The sequence below is a fragment of the Triticum dicoccoides genome, chromosome 7A (genome assembly GCF_002162155.2).
Source record: "Triticum dicoccoides isolate Atlit2015 ecotype Zavitan chromosome 7A, WEW_v2.0, whole genome shotgun sequence".
Classification (NCBI taxonomy): Eukaryota; Viridiplantae; Streptophyta; class Magnoliopsida; order Poales; family Poaceae; genus Triticum; species Triticum dicoccoides.
This window is the reverse complement of record NC_041392.1, coordinates 292,649,781-292,662,521: the sequence shown is the minus strand read 5'-3', so window position 1 is coordinate 292,662,521 and position 12,741 is coordinate 292,649,781.

Genomic DNA, 12,741 nt, shown 5'->3' with positions numbered 1-12,741 from the left:
CTTCAAATATATATACAAGTTCTCTGATAAGGTAGTCGTGGCAAGACTATATTTTGGTTTACATTGTAAATATTTTCAGTGACCACAAATTTGACTTTCTTTTTTGCTTCTTTTCAGCTTTCAGGTCCTAGATGAGAATATAAGGATATACTTGAGCAGTATGAGAAAACCTGGTTCCATCATCTCAAGAGCCAGAAGTTAACCATTTAACATCGTTGGTTCTAAAATTTGTGTAAGAAAATGTGCATTCGGCTATTAGCACCACGATTACGTGCCAATTGTAGCTTCTTAATTGCTTAGAATTATTTTATATGTTTGATTCCTTTGTTCATATTTATTCAACCACAAAATATTTTCAATATTTGTCTATTTGAGGATCAAACTTCGAACATGTGAATTGATGTGGCATCAAGCTAAGTCTATTGATACCTTGCTCTCCTTTTTTTGCTCTGCACAATTAATCTCGTCACTAGAGATCTATGTTAATCTCTAGCTTGGCTCATTTTTTCTTTTGATTTCATCTTAGTTGATAGAATATTGTCTCTTGCGTTCACAAATTACATGGTCATGTGAGTGAATAGTTTCTCCCATTGCAACGCACGGGCATGTTTCCTATATATATAGGGTCGCGCTATTCGTCACCCTGGGTGAGGAATAGTTATTCTTCACCCCTCTCTATTTTGACATCAATGCAATGTATTTTTACGTTTCGTAAATTTTGTCTTATTTCATACATAAAAAGAGAGCGTAAGAAAATATGTATTCGCCGTAAAATATATTTTATGTTACGTAAAATTACGAATGTAAGAACATAGTGTAAAACATACATAAAATGTGATTTTTCTAGTCTTATAACCTTTTTTATACCAAATTTTACATATTGAATCAATATGCATGTAACTATTTATATTGTAAACGTAATTTATTTAGGAAGAGATCGTAAGATTACCTCGGGTGAAGAATAATTTATTCTACACCCTGTCACCTTGGGTGATGAATAGTAACACTATATATATATAGGAAAAATCCATCCTACCACCTGGGTGTAGTTACCCCATATGTCTCATATACTACCATGTGGGACCTTATATACTACTTTATCATTTTAAATATGTTCATATACTATATATAAGATATTTCAAAGCAAGTTATATGAAAAAATGCATACGAGCCCATAGTTTTCATTATATTTATGAAATACGTACATATTTGTATGTAAAAAAGAGTATGCTTAAAATATGGTATATACTACCTAAAAGTAGTATATATACTACCTAAACATCGTTATATACTACATACTCTTGGTTTTGGCAGAGACTACATTCAACATACAAAACTCAAGTGGTGGTAACTACCACTGGTGGTAGATAAAATTTGTCTTTTATATATATATATATAATTGAAATAAAGATCCAATTACATAAGTGACTATAGAGATCATTTGCGCACACCTCAGTAAACAAATGCATGCATTCTAAACTAGGAGAAACGATCATCTAGTCATCTACTTATTGTGACGCTCCCGCCATTGCTGTGTGGATCGGTCCCTCATCTAGGGTAGGAAGAAGACACTCCCTCATGTCAATGATCCGCATGTACATCTCGTAGCTTGTGTACGCGTCCTTGGCCGCGTACTTGACGTGTTGTTCATCCAGTCTCTCATGCCAGACACTGTGCCAGGCGTTCTTGTCCTTCTTGCTCTCATCCTTCATCTTCATGTAGTAGGGGTCGATGACAGCAGAGGCGAGGTCAACTAGGGAGTTCTATTTGTTGTTGTCGCTACCCCAGACCTTGTAGTGGTCATGGATGTTGACAAGATTCTGGTATTTCAAGCCAGAAATCTTGAGCGCTTTTAGATCATTGGTGGTGTCCACCGTAGTGAAACTATAGTCGGAGCTGTTGATAAACCTGGAGAAACGCTCTCACGGCCTTGTGGCCAGGTGGTAGTGGTAGATGAGGCCAACATGTCGCACGCACAACTGGGCAACGACAACCTTCTGATCATGCCCGGCACGACCGATGGTGTACTCGAGGTCGAAGTCGACCACTTGGTACTTGTCCTCGGCAAGCAATTGCTCCATAGTTAGGATGGAGCTCTCCACCGAGACCTTCTCGTTCATGTACACCACCGAGAGGGCCTTCCCCCTCACGTGGGTGTCCACTACGTGATGCGTGGTGAACTGCCCGCCGTTGTCGTCATCGGCCGCTGGGAGAGCCATTGGAGCCATGGGGAGCGCTATTGGAGCCACTGGATGTCCTCTCTGTATGTGTCGTCGTGGGTATGCTTATTGTGTTGTGTCACGTGAGAGATGAAGGTAAATGGCCGAAGGAATAAATGGAGGCCGGGCGGCCTGGATTCTCAGCACATTCGCATGGCAGCTTTTGCAGCGGGTAACTCCATCATGGCGTCGCGCCCTGCGCAACCGCATGCACACGAAAATGTGTGATCACACGCCAGCCCCAAGCACTGGCAGCGCGCATGGAGGGACGAGGGCAATGTGCCCGGAGGGGCGCAAGAGCAGAGCACGCACGGCGGGACGCGAGCAGAGCGCGCCGTGGCCGCCTCAACCGCAAACAACCACACGCATAGAGCAGTTGAACACGCAGGAAATGGTCGTCTATAAGTCGGCCAACAGTTGGGTCGCTGCGTAGAGAGTGGCCATGTGCTACTACCGCTGTCTTGGTCTATTAGTCCCATTTATATTCGGTGCCATATTTTGACCTTAAATTTAACCAAGAAAATGTTAATGCATGTTACAAAAATTATATAATTGGAAACTATGTTAAAATATGAATCCAACGATATAATATCTAGCGACATGCATTCGTTTTTTATTAGTTAAATCTATAGTAAACATTTGGCACAAAAATACATAGACGACTTATAAACCAGGACGCGGGTAGTAGGTAATATAATTGCAAACGTTCTTATTTTATTAACCGTATGTGTACGTGTCCTTTCGTCCTCCTCTCGCACGTCTTGACACCCTGCTGGCATAGACGGCTTAGAGCTCAATCTTGAGCAGTTCACGGGGGCGTTCTTTTGGCCAAACGATGGTGAGCCCGTTCCCATGCAACCGCGCAGGTTACCGCGTAAGCTTCCCGCCCAAGTCGGTGAAATCCCCCAAAATCTCAATGCTTACCGGCCTGCTATATAAACCATCACGGCCGGTGAGTCCTGCGTCGCATTTTCCCCTCCCTCCCTATAGCTTATCTCGTCTTCTTCTCCCACAATCGCCAATAACACTTGTTTGTCGTCGTCGCTCAGCCACTCCGCCTTCATGAGAGGACAGCTCCATCAAGGAGGCGACACTGCGGTGGTGGCGCAGTCCCTACGTAGTGTAGTGTGCATGGCATCCCTGTTGGGTGTGCGTGGAACACCCACCACACGCTCTGTCGCCACTCCCCGTCGGTAGCTGTTGCTGGTTGTCATTGCTGCCACCCCACCATCTACCGCCGTGGCCGCCACACCACCATCGAAAGCCAGGGCCATAGCCCGTTCCGCCGCCATGGCCCGAAGGCGGGAGGTGGCCGTCGCGGCCGCCACCCCACTGTCGGCCACCATGGCCATCACCCGCTCTGCCACCGTGGCCCGAAGGTAGGAGGTGGTGCTCATGGCCGCCACCCCATCGTCGGCCATCGTGGCCGCCAGCCCACCGTCGACCGCTGACGCCATTACCCACTCCATCACCACCGCCCGAAGGCAGGAGGCGAAGGTGGAGGCCCGAACGTGCATCAGCGGCCTTTCGCGCTACACCGAGTTCCTACGGGAGGAGGAGGAGCGCCTCGTCGAGCAAGCAAAGAGCCTTACCACCGTCGTGGACACAACACATGCCGCCGTAGAGGCAGGGAACCAGGAGATCTACAAGGAGAACCACTGCTTTGAGAGGGGTCATCTCGAGCGGCAGAGGGCGTTCGAGGTGAGCATTTGTAGGATCAAAAGTATGTCTAGAGGGGGTGATTAGACTACTTGACCAAATAAAAATCTAGCCTTTTCCAAATTTTAAGTCTTGGCAGATTTTAGCAACTTAGCACAAGTCAAGCAATCAGCCTACACATGCAAATCTAAGAGTATAGCAGCGAAATGTAAATCATTGCATATGAAGGTAAAGGGAGGAGTTTGGAGGGAGCAAACGCAATGTAGACATGGAGATTTTTGCCAGGGTTCCGATAGGTGGTGCTATCATACATCGACATTGATGGAGACTTCAACCCACGAAGGGTAACGGTTGCGTGAGTCCACGGAGGGCTCCACCCATGAAGGGTCCACGAAGATGCAACCTTGTCTATCCCACCATGGCCATCTCCCCCGAAAGCCTTGCCTCACTTGGGTAGATCTTCACGAAGTAGGCGATCTCCTTGCCCTTACAAACTCATTGGTTCAACTCCACAATCTTGACGGAGGCTCCCAAGTGACACCTAACCAATCTAGGAGACACCACTCTCCAAAAGGTAATAGATGGTGTGTTGATGATGAACTCCTTGCTCTTGTGCTTCAAATGATAGTGTCCCCAACACTCAACTCTCTCTCACAGATTTGGATTTGGTGGAAAGATGATTTGAGTGGAAAAAAACTTGGGGAAGGCTAGTGATCAAGATTCTTGTGGTTGGATTGGAATATCTTGGTCTCAACACATGAGTAGGTGGTTCTCTATCAGAAAATGAATGGTAGAATTGTAGGCACGTTCTGATAGCTCTCTCCATGAATGGAGGATGGGTGGAGGGGTATATATATCCTCCACACAGAATCTAACTGTTACACACAATTTACCAAACTCGGTGAGACCGAATACTCAAACTCGGTGAGACCGATTCAGTTCAAAATGTGAACGTTAGGCTTTTCGGTGGGACCGACATGTCAACTTGGTGGGACCGATTTCATTAGGGTTAGGGCATAACGTAATCTCGGTGAGACCGATCACATGAACTCGGTGAGACCGACTTCTCTAATAGGCAAACAGAGAGTTGGTCAGGAAAACTCGGTGGGACCGATCGCTCATTTCGGTGAGACCAAAACATTATGAAAAGGAAACTAAGAGTTTGCATTGCGAACTCGGTGGGACCGATCGCTCATCTCGGTTAGTCCGAAACGTTATGAAGGGAAACAGAGAGTTTGCAATCCCATCTTGGTGAGACCGAGATACCTATCAGTGGGACCGAACTGATTAGGGTTTCTGGCTATGGCTATGTCAAATGAACTCAGTGGCGCTGGATGGATCAAGTCGGTGGGGCCGATTTTAACTTTTGGTTTGGGACATACATGGAAATGAGAAAGTGGTTGAGGGCTTTTGGAGCATATCACTAAGCATTTTGAGCAAGCAAGCCATTAAGCAACACCTCATCCCCTTTTAATAGTATTTGCTTCCTATGGACTCAATGTGATCTTTGATCACTAAAATGAAAATGTAGAGTCTTGAGCTTGAGCCAATATGTGTCCTTAGCATTTTGAGGGGTCCACATTCCTAGTCCATGCCATGCCAATCATTGAACTTTCTGAAATGATCATCTTGAAAGAGCATTAGTTCAATGAGCTATATGTTGTTAGGAATTACCAAAACCACCCAGGGATAATTGCACTTTCAATCTTCCCCTTTTTGGTAATTGATGACAACATATATATCAAAGCTTCAACAAATGATAATAAGATTGAAAAACATCGTCGTTTTGAGAAGTATGTGATAAGCAAGAGCTCCCCCTAAATTTGTTCATTACTTAAAATTTGCTTTTGAATGCAAATGCACAATCAATTAGGATCATGGGTTACTCTTCCATGTCACATACATCTTGGTGGAGCGCTCAAAATGATGGAAAGTAAAAATATGCACTCATCACCAAGACAAATTGAATGATCATATATGAGAAATAAGTAATAACATCATTCAAGCATAGCATTAAGGTAATATGATCAAACACATGATCAAACAAGTATCTCACACACAGATAAGGTATCATCCAAGCAAGCACACAAATAAGTATCAAACGAGTAGCAAAATAAGGCAAAAAGAAGCAAAGCTCTCTCTCTCTCTCTCTCTCTTGAAGCCTATGATATATACACTTTCTCTCCTTTTGGCAACAAGTTACCAAAAGGCTCGAAAATGCATAGTCCTATGCGTCATTCTAGGTTTAATCTTCGGGAGGAGGCCTTGAGAGGACTCCAAGGACGAATGCATCGGTTGAAGTTGTTGGAGCTGGTGGAGTGGCAATTGGAGGTGCTACCGATGCTGTGGCTACAGGTGTTGATGTAGTTGCTCTTGTGTCAGTCACTGGCACTACAGTAGATCTCTGTCCCCTTGGCACTCTCTGAAAGGCATCTGTGGTAGCATGCCCTTTCCTCTCCTCAGCTTCTTCCTGGAGCTGCTCAACTGTTGTCTGCATCTCTATCACCTTCAAGTCAAGATCATAGAATTTTGTTTCAATGATCCTCTCCAGGCTTTCTTGGTTCTGAGTCAGGGTGGCCAATCCCTTCTCAATCCTCAAGGTAGCTTGAATCAGATATCCAAGTTGATCTTGCTTTGATTTGAGAAACACTTGAGAAGCCTCTTCATCACTTGGCATCTTTGATGCCTTCTCAGCTTTAGCTTTCTCCCTCTTCTCTTGAGCTTCAAGGCAAGATGTTTCTTGTCCAATAAGAATGCCTTCTCGGCTTTAGCTTTCTCCCTCAGCACGGTGTTGTCCTCAAAATCTAGCCTCAAGGGAAGATGTTTCTTGTCCAATAAGAATGTGCATGTGCCCATCTTGGAGTGGATGAGCATCTAGATGTGTGGAGCATACCCACATGACCTCTTTTGGTATGCAGCTGTCCTCTTGATTGTCTCAACAATCGGACTCATCACTTTGAACTTTTGGGGCACATCAAACAACTGCAGAAGGTTTATGGAATGGCCTCTGATCATCCTATGATCGTCTGACTTGGGCAACAAGGTATGCCTGAAGATAGTGTTGATGGTGGTCAGACCAGACAACAAATAGTACACAGAGCCCATCTTGTGATTCTCTAAGGCTTTGTCAGGAATCTCCTTGTACATGTTAGCCATTGAGTTGTGGTATTTCTTCTTCTTGGCATATACATCTATGTCATCCTCATGCTCTATAGGGGAATTGATCAGTTTGGCCCATTCAGCAACTATCGATTGGTACCCGGTACCCTCAGACATCCTGACAATTCTGCCATGAGGATAGATATGTGTTGTGGAGTAGAATTGCATGATGAGTTCATCATTCCACTTGGTCAACTTCTGACCCACAAATTTGTCTACCCCACATAGCCTAAAGCTCTCATGCACTATTGGGAAGTGGTCTTCATTGTTGTCAATATACTTCCAGTCTAGCCACTTCATATTGTAGACAATGGGCTTCTTTTCTAGCAGAATAGTCTCACAGAAGTCCTGATGCTCCTTGGTGTGAAACCTGTAATCCACAACAGTCCTTCTCCTCACAGCATATGGATTAGATTCTCTACATAGTCTGAGACCTGCATCCTTTCTGATCTTCATATTCTCGACCACAGGATGCTTGTCATCATGGTCAGGGATCTTTGGCTTCAGCTTCCTAAGCACTTGGGCTTTAGCATCTTCTTCTTCTTCAACTTCAGTCTCGGGCATTGGGGCCCTGTTTTTCTCAGCAGCTAGTATATTCCTTGTGCTCCTCTTTGGTGCAGTCTTGGGAGCTGGAGCAGAATCTTTGGGAGCAGTCTTGGTCTTAGAAGGGGCTCCCCCAGACTTGATGGCATCCCCCATCAGCTTTTGAGCTTTGGATGCTGGTGCAGCATCCTCTTCTTCCTCTTCCTCTTCATCCTCCGTTGGGTCTTCCATCATAGAGGATCTCCCAATGACTTTGGCCATGGTCTTCTTGACCCTTTCCTTTCTCTTCTTGCCCTCACCAGCAGCCTATTCAGTTGATTTGGAAGTCTCAAGTGTGGAGGCTCTGGCCTTAGAAGTGGGCACTCTCTTTGTAGGAGCCTTCTTGTGTATACCAGGCTTTGTGGATGCAGCTGTGCCAAATTCTTTCTTAACAACCTTCTTTTTCTTGGAGCTAACCTCCTCCTTAGTAGCTACATAATATTCATCTTCAGAATCAGATTTTTTTCTTCCTCCTTTGCCTAGTAGCAGCTTTAGGCAAGTTGCTAGGAGTACTTTTGCTGCCTTCATCATAACTGTCAGAGGGACTAGTGCCCTCACTCAGATTCATCTGCTCTTTTGACCTGTTCTGGCTATCACTCTGATCAGACATTCTGGCACTGCAAGCTAATAGCTGACCCTGTGAATAGTTATAGATGAGATAGAGTGGATGAGCATCACAAAGTGCAGAGGTTTTGCAAAACAAATGAGTCAAAAACTTAGTTTTAGTTTTCCACAAAAAGCATTTCGGAGCTACCGATTTGTTAAACTCGATGACACCGAAGCAACTTTTGGAGTCTAAACTAATGAACTCGGTCAAACCGAGACACAGTTTAGTGACTCCGAGATTGCTAGGGTTTCAATGAGAGTTGAACTCAGTCACACTGATTTGTAAGTTTCGGTCAGACCGAAAAGTGCAATGGCCTAGCCAAATCGGTGAGACTGATTTCCACAATTCGGCCGGTCCAAGATGAGTTCGGCGGAAACATAACCCTAAATTTTGGATCAAATCTGACCTAAAGGATGTTTTTGCTGGACATGATGATCTCATACGTGGTAAGAAACATGGCATTTTCTTTGTGCTAAGAATTGGAAGAAGGAATTCCACAAAGAGTCGAACTCATACCCTAGTTCGGTGATGAGCTCGCTACGGCGGCAATGGTGGTGTTGAATTCCGTTGATGGCGACGGCGACCAGCGGCGGGAGATTGCTGGCGACGAGAGGACGATCTGGAGACCCGAGACGGCAGAGCAGGACACACGCGGGCGAAGAGGTTTTGGAGAAATTTCCAAAATTTGACCCGTCGATATATATATCCTGACCCTGTCGGTGTGACCGAGTGGAACAACTCGGTGGTACCGAGATGCAGAATCGCTAGCGCTTAGTGCAACCCGGTGTGACCGAAATGTTCTAAGCGGTTGCACCGAGATTGAAAGCCTATATCAACTCAGTGAACTCAGTTTGACCGAGAGGGATGAATCGGTCAGACCGAAATGCACAAAGAGGTTTTGGAAGTTTAAGTCTATGACGAATTGGTGACTTCAAGTGCTCCTCACACAGAGGGTCCGAATCTAACTTGATCAAACTTTGTGATGTAGCATGAATAGAGTTTGAGACGAGAAAAGCATAGATAGCTAGAGGAAGTTCTTGGGCATTCTTGTCCATCCATTTGGCAAAAGAAAAGGACCAAATAATCAAAGCAACAAATGGATACCCTCGAATGAGTAAAATATGCAACCAACATGCTCACACAATAAAATGGAAAATGAAATATGTGACAAAGCATGCACAAACATTCTAGCATCTATCAAACAATTGGCATCTATATACGAGTATATTGACTTAGGAGTTAAATGAGAACATTTGATCTTAGGTCATACTCATCGTTTAAGCACAAGTGGGGTTACCACTTTTACATAAAGCATTGTTGTGTTCACACCATTAGAGTTGCTTTAGCTCAATTCTTAGAGTAAAGCTCCCCCTAGATGTGATATCCCCCCTAAGAGGGATGAACTAACCTTGGGTTTTGTCGATGATGACTTCATGTAGATGTTGAAGATGTGGATGCTCAATGTTGATGTAGATCATTCGGAGCAATCCATTGGAGTGAGTTGCACTTTCAATACCTACACGGGTTAGTCCCACAAGGAACAAACAAGGATATCCATAGACATAGAGTGAAGTTTACACAAGATGATGTCCATGAAAGCATTAGGTTAGCTTGTCCCTTGTCTTACCAACAAGAGGGTTTGTGACTCCTTGAACTAGTGCAAGATGTGAAAGTTGTTTGAACTTGTTACTCGCCAAAATGATATGAGTGAAGTATGTTGGCGGAGTCACCCTCAAGATCTCTCTAGTTCTTCTTCTTCGGGATCCACATCAACTTGATGGGAATCCTTGGAGTTGTGGTGGTACTTGATGACGTAGAACTTGATGTAGTCTTGGGAACCCACTTGACCAAGGCCTTGGGAGCTTCTTCAAATGCATCAATCTCCTCTTGAAGCTTGTCCTTGCATTTTTGCTTGTGGTCTTGTGGTGGAAGATCATCTTGAGCTTGTGTCCCCTTGAAAGAAGTAGGATCATACTTCTCTTGTTGAGGAACAAACTTTGTCTTGGGGTATTGATATTCTTCCCATTCAACTCCATTGGCATTGAACTTTCGTTCAAAACCAATACCTTGATTCTTCCGGTGCCTTCCTTGCTTGCGTACAATTTCCTCAAATTGCTTACTTCCAGCAAGGCTCTTGTAAACACCTTTCTCTATAATTACCTTCAATAAGCTACTTCCTTGCTCAAGTGTAACTTGGCTAAGAGAACCATTAGTGGAATCAAGAGAACTACTAGAAGCAACAATACTAGATTTAACATGATTATTGTTACTACTAGATGAAAAATCTTTCTTACTCTTGTTGCTAGATTTTAATTGTGGCATGTAAGTAGACAAGAGTAAACGCTTGGCAATGTAAGAAGAACTTTCTTACGAGGATCATCATTGATTGCTTTTAAGAACCCATGCTCTTGCTCAAGGTTGAGCTTTTCAAAGCGTAGCTTTTCACGAGTCTTTAAAAGATCTCGATGATCTTCCAAGGTAGTTTCATGAGCTAACTTAAGAGTGTTTAGTTATTTAGTTAGACGCTCAATCTCCTTCTTATCATCATCATTCGTTTTATCTTGATTAGCCTAATTAATAGCAAGTTCATCATAGTTTTCATCACTGGAGTTGTCCACAAGTAAATCATCATCACCTAGAAAATCATCTTCATCACTATTCAAATCAACATACTCGGGGGGTGATACCTTTGGGCCTTTAGCCATGAAGCATCTTTGTGACGCCTGTGTAATTAAGCTACAGTAACCCTCTCGTAATGATGCCACGTCACCTCCGTTACTGTGGTTAATCTCACAATGGTTCAAAAATGATTCAAAATCCTATTTTAAAATAAAGACAAACATCAAAAGTTTTCAAACATTAAAACTAAAATGTTCAAACTGGGACAAATAAATCCTAAGTAATAATGGTGGAGAAACCACTCCTGTATAAAATGTGTAAATACTCAAAAATGAATAAAATAGTAGCAAAAACAATTAGTTAAATGATTATAAAATAATAAACAATTACAAACTATTTTATATTAGGTGCCAAGTCAATTGTGGTAGTGGCATAAGTACTAATAACATTTTAGGTACGACTTGGGTATTTCATAAAAATAAAATTTAATAAAGCAGAAAAGAAGAAATAAAAGAAAATAGAAAACGGTAACTAAACTAAAAAGAGAGAAAAGGACAAAAGACTCCCTTCCACTGGGCCTCTTCGCCCAGTTGGCAAAGCCGACCAGGCCGGCCCAGCCGGCCCCCCTCACTCCCTTAACCCCACGCTCAGGAACCCTAGCACCGCTACCGCGCCACGTCCCCCCCTTCCCTCTCGCTCCCACGTCTCCTCCCCCGACCCGATCTAGATCGAGGCGTTGCGCCGGCCTCTGCCACCACTGCCGCGGCGACGCCCTCCCCCGTCGGCGCCCCGCCATCCCGACCAGGTCCGTCGTTGCTTCCCGCGGCGCAGGTGAGCATGCCGCGCCCAAGGGATGCCGCCTCCGCCCCGCAGCTTCTTCATCGTCCTCGCGCCGCACCTGCAGCACCACCGGCTGTCGCCCGTCATCACCGGACCGCCCTGTCCTCATCTCCTCTCCGCCATCCCCTCGTCACCGGGCCGCACCCGCTCTTCATCGTTGTACGCCACCACCACCGCCCGAAGGCCCCGCCGTCGCCGACCACCGTCGCCGCCTCGCGTCTCCGACCTGGTCGCCCGCTTCCTCATCCTCCTCCCCGATGGCCCCTCCTCTCCCTGCAAGCGCACGTGAGCGGCCCCTCCTTTCCTCCTGCCCCATGGTCACCGCCTCCCCGCTCTGCTCCTCCTACTTCTGTTGCCGCGGCTGCAGCCCAGCCGTAGTCGTTCGCCTATAGAGACCGCAGCCATCGCACGCCCGCCACCCGCCCAGCGGGCGCACACCCCGCCACTGCCCCCTGCCGTGCTCGACCCGCGCCATCGCCCTGCGCCCCGTATGCTCTCGCCCAGCGGCGGACCGCTCTAATCGCGCCCAGCGCGGGCTCCCCACCCTGCTCGCGCCCGTACCGCACGCTCTCCAAGGCCACGCCCTCACTTCTGACATGCGCGCCATGCACCTCGCCCTGGCGCTCCCGTGCAGCCGTAACCGTTGCCAACGCTGCTGCTTCATCTCTGCTGCACTGCCGCCGCCGACTGCTCCACCGCGCCTCTTTGGTCTCCCCACGCGACTGCCTCCACTCCTGCAGCCGCCCCCAGCTGCGCCCGGCGCTCCTTGGCCGCCTTGGCTGGCACTCTCCTCCGCCACACAGGTGCCCGGGGCCAACGGGGGGATCACCCGCACCCATTAGCCCGTTACGGGGCGCCCAACTGTGGTGTGTGTCACTGACCACTTGGGCCCGGCCCCTTTAGAACTGAAAAGAAAAGAAAATAAATAAATAAATAAATAAATAATAATTAATTAGTTAATTAATAAATTAATTAATCTAGTTTAATTAAACTTCATTAATCCTGTTTAATTAAACCCTAATTAACATGTTAGTCTATGACAGGTGTGGGTCCCAC